This window comes from Tupaia chinensis, unplaced genomic scaffold, assembly GCF_000334495.1.
Source record: "Tupaia chinensis unplaced genomic scaffold, TupChi_1.0 Scaffold141372_1, whole genome shotgun sequence".
In the NCBI taxonomy this organism is placed as follows: Eukaryota; Metazoa; Chordata; class Mammalia; order Scandentia; family Tupaiidae; genus Tupaia; species Tupaia belangeri.
The window spans coordinates 674,398-686,485 of record NW_006201235.1 but is presented as its reverse complement, the minus strand read 5'-3'; the positions used below and the strand labels follow the sequence as shown (position 1 = coordinate 686,485).

Sequence of the window (12,088 nt, the reverse complement as noted above, 5' to 3'; positions counted from 1 at the left end):
TCCCTAGTATACTTGACTTACTATTCTTTGTTTGCCCATGTTTCTAATTCCTCATGAGCCTCAGATACAACCAGCATGGGTGTTGGGTCTTATCACCCAGCACTCTGGCATCAAGTGATCTGGGCCAAATGCATAACTCAGCATCCAGAGACCCCAGGCTCGGGAGCACCTTAGGCATTCACTTGGGGGATGCAGCTGAGGGGATGTGGAAGCACCAGGTTTTTTGGAACTTAGACCAGATGCTTTGGGGAAAAGAGGAGACGTGAGCCAGGGTATACGCTTTGGTGACCAGCACCAGGGAGGGTGATCCCTGGGTACAGCAACTAGTCCACTCCTTTTGGTCTCAGGGCAGAGGAGACTGGGGTTGGGGGATGTGAGTTGAAGGAGCATACCCTCAGCCCTTGAAGTCCAGAGGCGTCTGCCAGTCAGAGGGGGTCCATGAACCACACAGCTACTGCAGGGAAGGTCACTTGGGTGTGGTTTGCAGAACCCCTAGTGTTTTTTTCTGGTGGGACATGGGATGGGGTGGTGGGCAAATACCAATGAGATCTGAAGGCTTAGTAAAAAGCCTTGCGGCCCTCCAGAGCAAGCAATTCAAGCGGAACTCTAATTCTCTCTCCCCCTCCCCTTTGCCTTTCTAGGCAAAGCGAGGATCTTTGTCTTTTTTTTTTTTTCTTTTTTAACTGTAGAACTCATTTTATTTCCTAGAATGATCTTCCAAAGAACTTTGTCCTCATTTTGTAAGAAGACATTATTGTACCTATGTGTGTATATATACACAACTGAAAACTAACATGGTGTTTACCATGATGGTATTTAATATTTTTAAATTTTATTTAATTTTTAATTTATTCATTCATTTATTTTCATTTGACCAGAGAGAGACATAGAGAGAGAGAAGGAGAGGGAAAGTGAGCAAGCTACCAGGTCCAGGATTTGAACCATGGTCAACCATGTGGGAGTGTTCAGTGCCTTAACCACCATGCCACCTGCTGGTCCCTGATATTTAATATTCTATAAGTTTAAAGCAAGTATTACAGAAAAGTGACTTTAATACTTAAATTGTATTCAGTTTGGTAAATGTAAAAGGAGTCAGAGAGAGGATGGTTTTATCTAAGTACATTTTCAGATAACTGAATTTTGTGGATGTTTTGGACATAAATTATGTAATAATATTTGCTATTACCTAATACCTGTGCAATTTCTTTTTTATTAATCTTCCCCTCTCACACTCTCTTTCCACTTTGTCTCTAGTGTCCATTACAATTTTTGATACTTTCATGTTCTTGAGTCTCGAGACTCTACCATAGAGTGCAGACAGTTGGTATATGTTAAGTGGAGACACACAATGTCTCTCTTTCATAGCCTGACTTGCTTCACTCAGCAATAAATCTTTCATATTCATTCACTTTCTATCAAATTCCAGGGCCTTGTTGTTTTTTATGGCTGAATAGTATTCCATGGAGTCTATGTGCCATAATTTTTCAATCCATTCATCTGTTTGTGGACATTTGGGTTGGCTCCATGTCTTAGCAATTGTGAATAATGCTACAATAAATATAGTTGTGCAAGCACTTTTCCAACTGAGTGCTCTCCTGTCCTTTGGGTAGATACCCGGGAGTGGAATTGCTAGATCATATGTAGTTCTATTTGAAGGTCTTTGAAAAACTACTGTATTGTTCTCCACAGTGGCTGAACCAGTTTACAATCTCACCAACAGTGTAGGAGTGTTCCCCTTTCACCACATTCCCTCCAGCACTTATTATTATTATTATTTTTAATCTTCGCCATTCTGACTGGGGTTAGGTGGTATCTCATTGTGGTTTTGATCTGCATCTCCCTTATGACGAGAGCTGTTAAGCATTTTTTCATATGCTTTTTGGCTGTTCATATGTCTTCCTTAGAGAGTTGTTTATTCAGCTCATTTTTCCATCTTTTAATTGAGTTCCCTGTGTATTCTGGTTATTGGTCCTTTATCTGAGGCACAGTTAACAAAAATTCTCTCCCATTTTGAAGGTTGTCAATTCACAAGAATTAAAGTGTCTTTTGCTGTGCAGAACCTTCTTAATCTGATGTAATCCCACCTGTCTATTTTGGGGATTATTGCCTGTGCTTTGGGGGTCTTAAGAAGTCTCTGCCTACCCCAATGTCTCTCAGAATTTCCCGAGTTTTCCACCAATAGTTTTATAGTTTGCGGTCTTAGGTTTAGATCTTTGATCCACTTTGAGTTGATTTTTGTTAATGGTGACAGATAGGGGTTCAGATTCATCTCGTCTTTCTTTAGAAAACGGCTTCCTCTGGCGGGAGATTACAAGGTGGGCTTGCAGAAGATCGCTGCCTGAGTAGAGCCTCCAGGCTGTCCCTGGGTTTAGAGGAATCAGACTTTCATCCCTCCGGGCCTGGGCTGGGCTGGGCGTGGGCGTGGTCTCCCGACCAAGTCAAATATCCTTTTGCAGTCACTCCTGGAGCGTCGGACTTGGGTAAGAGAGCGGGGGCCCGTCAGGACGAGGAAGCGGGCTGGAGAATGAAAGGCCAGGCTGTTAGGGACGCCGCCCCATGGGGAGCCTCCCCCCGTACTGGCTGGTTGGGTTGCATTTGGCAGCTGCCCACCCGGAATCCTGGTTCTTTTCCTTTCCTCCGCACTGCGGTGCCACAATCCCAGCATCTTCTCTCGCTCTCTCACCAGCTTGGTGGTCACTGATGGCGTTCACCTCGACCTGTAGAAAGGGGGTTGAAGAAGGCGAGAGCACGGATACCTGCCTGCCTGCCTGCCTTACAGGGGAGGGGATCTGGCCCCGCCCCAGGATGTCCCGCAACCACTAAGCACCAGCAGAAACCGCGCCCAGAGCGCTTGCTCCGCCCGGAAAGGGGGCGCCCTCTAGACGGTGGGGCGCGCCGGGCCCTCTTGTAGGGGCAGATCACAAGCCACACAAGGCGTTAGTTCTGCTGCCTCTGTCGTTGTACAAGAGCCAGTGAACCAGCGCCTACATCGTGCACCCTTCGATAGCTCAGCTGGTAGAGCGGAGGACTGTAGGCTCAGACAGACGTCTGTGGACATCCTTAGGTCGCTGGTTCGATTCCGGCTCGAAGGACGTGCCTCACGCTTTTGCCCACACACCCCTAAGGCCCACTAGCACCTGCCCTGCCCCTCCCTTTCCAATGTCCCAGGGAAAACTCAGCCGGACCTGTCCTGGCCACAACAGGGAACACTTCTGACTGCTTGCTGGTGTGTAAGCAACAAGACTCTTGCCAGCGTAAAATGGCCCTCACTGAGGCCTGTTGGTCCCAGCCCCACCCCCACTTTTATTCAATCACTTTCCTCCTGCCTCTCTTCCTCACCATTCAGAGTCCTCACAGCCAGGAAGGTGACTGAGTCCATGGACAGTTCAGGGACAAACTTTGCATCCCCAGGGGACGTTCACCTACTCCCTTTAGCCACAGTCACTCTATCACTGCCTCTGTCTCTGCCAGCATCCTCTCATTCTGTCCACCCTTCTCTCATTCTTCTCTCCGTCTCTGTCTCTCTCGTGTGCTTTCTTTTTTTCTCTGTCTCTGATTCAATCTCTGCTCATCTCTCTGTCTCTATGTTTCTCTCAGTCACTTTTTCTTTACCTGTCTCTCCATCTCTATCTCCCTCTTCCTGTCTCTCCCTCTATTCTGCCCACAATGTATTCACCTGAGCACAGGACTTTCTCATCTCTGCTCGGTTTTGTCTAGTTGGCTGGGACAGACGCCACCCTGAGCAGTACCCAATAGGCAGAACTCCCAGGGGCACCTTCGAGTTGCCCCACAGGATGAGGACAGTTCTGTGTTGCCCTCTCTGAAGTGCCCGCCCATCAAGCAATAACTTCCCTTAGCCCTGACACCTGCCCTGGTTGCTGGAGCAGGGTTTGGGCTCTGCCTAAAGAACACGGGTCCTTCACAGGTCAAGGTGGTGCCCCGCTTGGGACCACTGTCCTGCTACTTGTGAGAAAGGGCAAGGGAAGAAGGAAAGAGAGAGAGACTAAGAGAGGGAGAGAAACAGACAGGTACGTAGAAGTAGACAGAGGGGCCAGCAGGCGGTGTGGTGGTTAAGGCACTGGATACTCCCACATGGCTCACCACGGTTCGAGTCCTGGACCTGGTGACTTGCTTTCTCACTTGCCCTCTGTGTGTGTGTCTGGTCAAATTAAAATAAATGAATAGATAAGTGAAAATTTTAAAAATAAATTGAAAAATTTTAAAGAAAAAAATGGAGAGGCACATGGAGAGACATGAAGAGGGACAGAGGTAAGGACAGGAGTGGGGAGGACAGAGCAAGGGAGCTGCAGAGGGTACAGGAGCAGAGGAGTCAGCAGAAATCACACAAAAAGGCAGACTTGGAAAGAGATCCAGTGACCCTGGAGAGGGAGTCCAGAGCAAGGAGGAGGTGGAACTTGAACAGCAGCTACCATGCAGCACTTCTCGCCTCCTGTTCAGCCCAGGACTGGACCCTGAGATGCAGTGCTTCTTGAATGCAGAGGGGGGATATTAGTGAAAGCCCAGTCCTTTTCTGCTCCAGGATCTCCCACAAGGTCTCAGCATCTTCCTCTTTGGCCACTTCCTACTGGGCCTAGAGGGCTGAAGGTTAAAGCTAGCTAGCTGCTGGGACCCGATGCTGCACACCCGATGGGATCTGAAAGTTTTGTAAAAAGCCTTGAGGCCAGTTGGGACAAGCAGTTCAAGCCTGGGAAACCTGTTGTTCTCTATCCCACCCCTTTGCCTTTCTAGGCAACCATAAAAATCCTTGCCCTCCTTGAGAAAGCAGCAGCCTCCTGCAACAGATTCCCATGCGGTTTTGCAGAAGATTGGAGCCTGAGCCCAAGCGCACCCACCAGACTGTCCCTGGTGTTGCCTGGGTAAGACCTCCATCCCGCCAGGACTGCGCTGGCGGTGGTCGCCCCACTGAGTCAGATATCTTTTCCCAGTCGTTTACGGTAAGCCTTCTCGTGTCCCGAGAAGAGCATAGAACACGGTGGCCGGGGCCTTAGAGAGGCCGGGACCCTATAGGGAAGAGGAGGTGGAGCTGGGGCGTCTACCCCAGCAGTTGATTGGGCTGCCTATTGGTAGGCGAACACCTGGTGCCCATCCGGTTCTCGTTCTTTCCTCCGCATTCTTTCAGCGTCCCCTTGCTCTCTCACCAGCTTGATGGCCACTGAAAGCGCACACCTGACTTGTAGAAAGGCGGATGCAGAGGGGAAACCAGCCGACCAGCGAGAGCACGGACGCCTGCCTACCTGCTCTCCGGTCTACTTGCCTGCCAGCCTACCTGCCGCCTGCGGGGTTCTGGCCAATCACCGCCCCGCCCCAGGGATGTCTGGCAACCACTGAGCACGGGCCGCGCCCAGAGCCCGAGCGCTTGCTCCGCCCTGAAAGGGGGCGTCCTCTAAATGGTGCGGTGCGCAGGGCTATCTTGTAGGCATGCTGTGCCTCTAGGTTGTCAGTTCCGTGGCCTCTACCCTGTGTGCAAAACCCAGTGAACCAGCACCCACATCGTGCACCCTTCGATAGCTCAGCTGGTAGAGCGGAGGACTGTAGGCTCGACAGGCGTCTGTGGACATCCTTAGGTCGCTGGTTCGATTCCGGCTCGAAGGACGTGCCTCGTACTTTTGCCTCTATGGCCCATTGGCACCTGCCCTGCCCTTTCCAGGTCCCTGGCCCCGACAAGCAGCGTCTATACAGTCCCAGACCAAAACAACAACAACAAAACTGTCCACAAACACCTGGGAACACCAGCAGACTGTACCTTCTTCCTGCTACATAGGGACTCATAACTCTTCTTAGTACAAAATGGTCTCCACACTGCCTCTGTCCTGGGAGGCCAGTTGTTCACCAACTTCAACTCCAACATCCCTCGCTATTCCGATTTATTCCCTCTCCTTTCTCCTGCCTCTCCTGCTCTCCAGTCAGTCTTCACAGCCGGGATGGTGATGGGAAGGGACCACGGATAGCTCTGGGACAAACATTACATCCTCCAGGAAAGCTCACCTACTCCCTTTAGCTCCTTCCCAATTTCTATCACTGCCCTTTCTCTGCCAGCATCCTCTCGCTGTCTACCTCTCTGTCATTTGTTCCCTGTCTCTGTCACTCTCGTTCATTCCCTTTCCCTCTCTGCCTCTGATTCTCCTTAGTCTGTCTCTCTGACTCTGCGGTTCTTTCTCGGTCTCTCTTTTCTGTCTCTCCATCTCTGTCTCTCTTTCTGCCTCTGTCTGGCTCTCTCTTTTCTGCCAGGATGTATTGACTTCTGAGCACAGGATTCATTCAGCCCTGCTGGGTTTTGTCTAGTTGGCTGGGACAGCTGCCACCCTGAGAGGTTCCTAATGGACAGAACTTTGAGTGTCACCTTCAAGTTGCCCTACAGGATGAGGACAGGACTGTTTGCTCCCTCCCCGAGGCCCCCCATCCAAGCCATAACTTTCCTGAGCCCTGACACCTGCCCTGGTTCCTCAGGAAAAAAAAAAAAAGAAAAGAAAGAAAGAACAAGGGGAGAGGAAGAGAGAGAGAAAAAGAAGAGAAAGAACTAGAGAAACACGCTATCAGAGAGAGAGACAGAAAGACAGAGGCATAGGGAGGGAGAGGGATAGAGACAGGGAGAAAGGGGAGGGATAGGAGAGCAGGTGGGACAGGGAGAGGGAGCCCCAGAGGGCAAGGGCGCAGGGAAGGCGACAGAAAGAGCACGAAAGTGCACACCTGGAAGGAGTTCCAGTGATCCCTGAGAGTCAGAGTCCAGAGCTCTTGCAGCAAAGGAAGGGAGCAGAGGTGGAGGCTGGCCAGCAGCCCACATGCAGCACAGGCACCTCTGTTAAACTGGAGATGGGGGCCATGGGACTGGGAGGGGGGTGTTCTAGCAGCTAGCTAGATTTTGCCCTGAGACCTCTAGGCCCAGTAGGAAGTGGCCAAGAGGAAGAAACTGAGGCCCAATGGGGAAGCAATGAGAAGAAATGGGATAGGCTTCAGCAATCACTCCCCTTCTTTTTGACAGCCCAGAAAGCACTCTCTGTCAGGGGAGGTGGACAGAGACTGAGGAGGGGAGGAATCTGAGTGGGAGAACAATGAGGAGCTTAGGAGAGTGTGCTTTGCTCTCATCCTTTCTTCCCTTGGAAGAAATCTGCGGAGAACCCATACGCAGAGGCTATTGATAAAGTAGAGCACTGCAAGGGAACCACTATGGGAGTTTGGGTTTCTGAAGTTTTGGAGTGTGGAGCAGCTCACCAAACCCTCTTTTACTCCAGCCCCTAAGCCACCCTCCGTCAGACCTTACTAGCAACCAACACTTCTGCTGGTCTGTGTCCCCACATGGAGAGCGCGTGGCTCCTCCTTTACCCCACCCCTCTGTCCCACCCACACCCCTCATGTGTCTCAGCCTCCCCTCTTTCCTCCTCCTGACTGAAGGGGACCAAACCTTAAGCAGGACAGACTACAAGTCTCCAGTGGGCTGGGATAGCTGGACAGCGCTGCATCCACATGGAGACCTTAGACTTGGGAGCGACTCAGGCCTCCATGAGGGATTACCGCTGAGGGGACATGGCAGCAACCAGATCCTTTGGAACTTAGACCCTCTACTTTGGGGGAAAGACAATAGATGGGGAAGCGAATGGACTTCAGAGACCAGCACCAGCCAGCGGGATTCCCAGGCACAGCGCTGAGTTTACTCTGCCGTCTCTGGCAGGAGGAGAATTGGGCCAGGGAGAATGTAGGAACTGACCTTCATCCCCTGAGGTGTAAGGCTCCTGGCTGTCAGAGACGGATCTAAACCACGCACTGACTGCGGGGAACTTCCCTTGAGTGTGGCTTGCGGAGGCTCAGGTGGATTTTCACTGGTGGGCGACTGAGTCAGCGTGGGATTATGGGCTCACACCAGATTAGATCTGAATGCTCTGTAAAGCGACTTGTCAGTTGATCAGTTAAGAGCAGTCCAAGCTGGCTCCTGTGTTCTTTACCTCCTCCTTTGCGTTTCAGTACAACCACCAGGATCCTTTCATTCTTTGAGAAAGCGCCTGCCTCAGTTGAGTGGTGGCGGGGTCAATTTGCAAAGACTAGAGCGTGGGCGCAGCCCCTACGTTATCCGCTATCCGGGGGTAGGGAGGGTCAGACATCTGTCCTGCAAGGCCTGGACTGGGCGTGGCCGTGGGCGTGGTCTCTCCACCGAGTCCAATATCCAAGCGAGCCTCCTCGCGCCCTAAGTGGAGCACAGAACTTGGTGGGTAGAGGGCGGTCCCTATTGGGGGAAGGAGGGAGGATTGGGGAGAGGAGAGAGCAGGATGTTAGGGACACCGCCCCATGGAAGGCTTCCCGGAGATCCGCGGCTGGATTGCGCTTGGCAGGCGCCCACCCGGTGCCATGCAGGTTCTCCTTTCCTCCACACTCCTCCAGAGCCAGAGCCCCGGCATCTTCCCTCGCTCTCCCACCAGCTTGGTGGCCGCTGACGGGGCTCACCCTGACCGGTAGAAAGTGGGATGCGGAGGGAAACTTGACGACAGGTTAGAGCTCGGATGCTCGAGTACCTACCCGCCGGGGAGATCTGGCCAATCACTGTCCCGCCCCAGGGATGTCTGGCAACCACTGAGCACCCGCGGAAACCGAGCTCAGAGCGCTTGCTGCGTCCCTAAAGGGGGCGCCCTCAAGGGTGCGGGGCGCAGGGCTCTCTTGTAGGGCCGGATCTTGAGCCACCCAAGGCGTGCTGTGCCTCTAAGTCGTTAGTTGCGTGGCGCCTCTGTCGTGTGTACAAGAGGCAGTGAACCAGTACCTACAGTGTACACCCTTCGATAGCTCAGCTGGTAGAGCGGAGGACTGTAAGCTCAGACTCCACGTCTGTGGACATCCTTAGGTCGCTGGTTCGATTCCGGCTCGAAGGATGTGCTTCACGCTTTTGCCCACTGGCACCTGCCCTATCCTTTCCAGGACCCTAGATCAGACCAGCACAACATCCCCAGCAAGGCCTGGCCTGTCTACAGTCAGCAGGGAATACACCACTGACACTTTCTTCCCTTGGTTGGAGACTCACCACTCAGTCCAAAATGGCCTCTACTGCTTCTGCTTTCAGCGCTGTTCCCAACCTCTGTGCCCTTCTACTTCTATTCCATCATCAATCTCCTTTCTCTGCCTCTCTCATTTGCCGTTCAGAGAGTCCTTGCAGCCAGTGACTGGAGTGGGGAGGGTGTCCCTGGTCAGCTCTTCCAAGGTCAAGGCTATAGGATGTGTCCCAGGTTGGGGACAAACGCTGCATCCTCCGGGGAAGCTCACCTACTCCCTTTAGCTACTGCTCACTCTCCATCGCTGCCTGGTGTCTGCCAGCACCCTCTCAGTCTGTCTACCTTTTTGTCTCTCTTTTTCTGTCTCTTTCATTCACTTACTTTTTTTTCTCAGTCTCTGATTCTCTTTCTCTGCCTCTCTGTCTCAATATTGCTGTCTCTTCTGTCTTCTGTTGTTTGCCTCTCCATCTCTCTCTCCCTCCATCTGGCTGGCTCTCTCTTTTCTGCAAGGATGTATTGACCTATGAACACAAGACTCTCAGCTTTGCACTGTTTTGTCTAGTTGCCTGGGCCAACTGCCTCCCTGAGAAGTTCCTAATGGATAGAATTTCCAGTGTCACCTACAGGATGAGACAGGACTGTTGTTCTCTCCCTGACGCCCCACCACTCATCCCTCAAGCCATAACTTCCCTGAGCCCTGACACCTGCCCTGGTTGCTAGGACACAGTTTGGGCTTTTCCTAAAGAGCACAGATTCTTCACAGTGCAAAGCTGGCTGCACCACTAGGGGCCATTGTCCTGCTCCCTGTGAGAGGGAGAGAGAGGGGGAAGAGGGCGAGAGAGGGAAGCAGGGGTACAAGAGAGAGAAAAGAAGAGGGGGACACAGGGATAGATATGAAGGAGAGGAGCAGGGACAGGGAGAATGGGAGGGACTGGAGAAGGAGGTGGAGAGGGTGAGGGAGCAGAGGCAGCAGTGGAAGCAGCATCCAACTGCAGACGTGGAAAGATTCAGTGTCCCCAGAAAGTCAGGGTCCAGAGCTGTTGGCTCAAAGGCAGAGAACAGAGGTAGAACCTGTGCAGCAGCTGCCATGCAGCACAGGCACCTCAATTCCCTCCTAACAGGGCCCCCAAGACTGATGGGTCCCAGCAGCTTGCTAGCTTTAGTCCTGAACCCTCTGGGCCCAGTTGGAAGAGGCTGAAGTAGAAGATGCTGAGGGCCCATTAGAAAGCACACACAGAAATGGGCTGGGCTTTCATCAATGGCTCCCCACTCCCTTCCCAAGAAGAACTGCCTCTCAAGGGAGAGGGACAGGGCTGGAGGATGGGAGGGTTGTGGGTGGGGTACAGTGAAGAACCTAGGGGAGTGTCCCTTGATCTCATTGTTTCCTCTCCTGGAAGAAAACTCCAGAGAACCCATGTACAAAGCACTGTATCATGGTGTGTGCTTCAAGCGTACCCAGATGGGAGCTTGGCTCTCTGAAGACCTGGGGAGGTGAGCAAACCCTCCTTTACTCCAGCCCCTAAGCTGCCTTCCAGACCACACAGCCAACAAGCACTTCTGATGATCTGTGGCCCCAGCGGGAGAGTGCACGGCTCCTCTCACACCCTCCACTCCCTTTCACACCCTAGCCCATGAGTCTCACCCTTCCCTCAGTCCCACTCCTGACTGAAGGGCACTAAACCTTTGGTTGGACAGGCTGCAGATTTTCCAGAGCTCTGGGCCAATGCACAGCTCCACATCCACTGAAAGACCCAGGCCTTGGGAGCACTTAGGCCCTCATGGGGGATGCTGCTGAGTGGATATTTAGGCCTGCTGATTTGGGGGAGAGGAGTGTTGTGACAGATAATGGACTTTGGCGACCTGCACCAGTGAGAATGATCCCTGGGCATGGCGCCAGGTTAACTCTTTTGTTCTCCGGGTAGAGGACAACGGTGGAGGAGCTCCTGACTCAGAGGAACTGACCTTCACTCCCTTAGTACTAGAGGCACTGACCCATCAGAAGGGGCCTATGGGGAACCAGCAGTTAGCGTAATGGCTATGTCGCTGGACTCCCACGTGGTCAACTGCGGTTCGCATCCTGGACCCGGTGGCTTAAAACTCACGCCGGGTGCGTGTGCGTGCGTGCCCAAGATCCCGAGAGGAGAATGGAGGAGAAGGGATTGGGGCATGACCATCCCCCCTGGGGGGTGATTTCTCACTTTCTGTCTCTATGTCTCTGTCTGTCTGTCTGGCAAGCGCACATGCCCTATAGCGAAAACCTCTCAATAAAAATAAAAAAAAGAAGGGGTCTATGAACCATGCAGTTACTGCAGGGAACATCACTTGGGTGTGGCTTGTATAGCCCCTTATGGGTTTTTCTGGTGGGAGACTGAGCTGGCATAGGTGGTGGGCGCACACCGATTGTTCTTTTTCTTTGTAAAAAAAGGCTCGAGGCCATTCGGGGCAGGCAATCCCAGCCGGACCTTGTTCTTCTCTACCTCGTTCCTTTGCCTTTCTAGGTAAGCCCAAGGATCCTTTTCTTTTCTTTCTTTTCTTTTCTCTTCTTTTCTTTTCCTTTCTCTTCTTTTCTTTCCTTTCTCTTCCTTTTCTTTTTTTCTTTCTTCTTTTTTTTTTTTTTTCAATTTTTGTTACAGAGAGACATAGAAAGTGAGAAATCACCTCTCCTCCCCCCAGGAAACGGCCACACTGCAGTCCCTTCTCCTACATTGTCCTCTCGGGATTTTGGACACAAACACACACATGCCCGGCATGAGTTTCAAGCTGCCATGTCCAGGACTTGAACCGTGGTCAACCATGTGGGAATCCAGTCTTTAACCACTACCTACCTACTGGCCCCCCCTTGCCCATTTTTTTGAAAGCAGCTGCCTGGGCAAGGGATTCTGGGGTGGCTTTGCAGAAGGGGCGCGCTGGCAAGAAAACACATGCATGCATACTGGGCCAATGGCTGTCTTTGATCTTTTAAGAATCAAACCTCCATCCCTAGAGGGCTGGGCTGGGCGTGGTCGTGGCCTCCCCTCCCAGTCAGATAACCATTTCCAGTCTCTACCCGGTGAGCCTCCACCTGCCCAAAAGTGCAGTATAGGACTTGATGAGGGGGG

General features: G+C 52.1%; 3 non-coding genes across 3 annotated transcripts; all 3 read left to right on the top strand.

Moving 5' to 3' along the window:
• Positions 1 to 2,997: 2,997 nt before the first annotated feature.
• Positions 2,998 to 3,092, top strand: TRNAY-GUA (transfer RNA tyrosine (anticodon GUA)). Its single transcript has 2 exons — positions 2,998 to 3,034; positions 3,057 to 3,092. It is a non-coding gene; the product is annotated as a tRNA-Tyr (tRNA).
• A 2,427-nt stretch (positions 3,093 to 5,519) lies between these two features.
• TRNAY-GUA (transfer RNA tyrosine (anticodon GUA)) lies at positions 5,520 to 5,613 on the top strand. Its single transcript has 2 exons — positions 5,520 to 5,556; positions 5,578 to 5,613. It is a non-coding gene; the product is annotated as a tRNA-Tyr (tRNA).
• A 3,164-nt stretch (positions 5,614 to 8,777) lies between these two features.
• TRNAY-GUA (transfer RNA tyrosine (anticodon GUA)) lies at positions 8,778 to 8,873 on the top strand. Its single transcript has 2 exons — positions 8,778 to 8,814; positions 8,838 to 8,873. It is a non-coding gene; the product is annotated as a tRNA-Tyr (tRNA).
• Positions 8,874 to 12,088: the final 3,215 nt, after the last annotated feature.